The following is a 316-nucleotide window of genomic DNA, read 5'->3' as shown; positions in this document are numbered from 1 at the left end:
AGGGAGCAGTGATAGTTTATGTCTTTCATGTCTGCCTGAAGCTCAGCTTTAAAGAGACTCTGGGGGTGAAGGTGGGTCAACCATTGCAGCCTCCCAAACCTTTGTGTCTTGGTTGAATGTCAAGCTGATCCGACAAACAAAGCTTCAGCACTTCTAGATAGTGCCAGCACCTTCCTTCCTTCTAAACATTCCTAGTGTCAAGTGAGACTGCCCATCATAGCGATGGGCCAATAGGAATGTAAGCGGGGGCCGGGTTAAACTGCATGCTCCAACTATAAACATTTCAGAACTTTGTCCTGAGATTGGAAGATTTGAG

The sequence above is a fragment of the Nanorana parkeri genome, unplaced genomic scaffold (assembly GCF_000935625.1).
Source record: "Nanorana parkeri isolate BGI_ZX_2015 unplaced genomic scaffold, ASM93562v1 scaffold298, whole genome shotgun sequence".
Classification (NCBI taxonomy): domain Eukaryota; kingdom Metazoa; phylum Chordata; class Amphibia; order Anura; family Dicroglossidae; genus Nanorana; species Nanorana parkeri.
Note: the sequence above shows the minus strand (reverse complement) of the source record.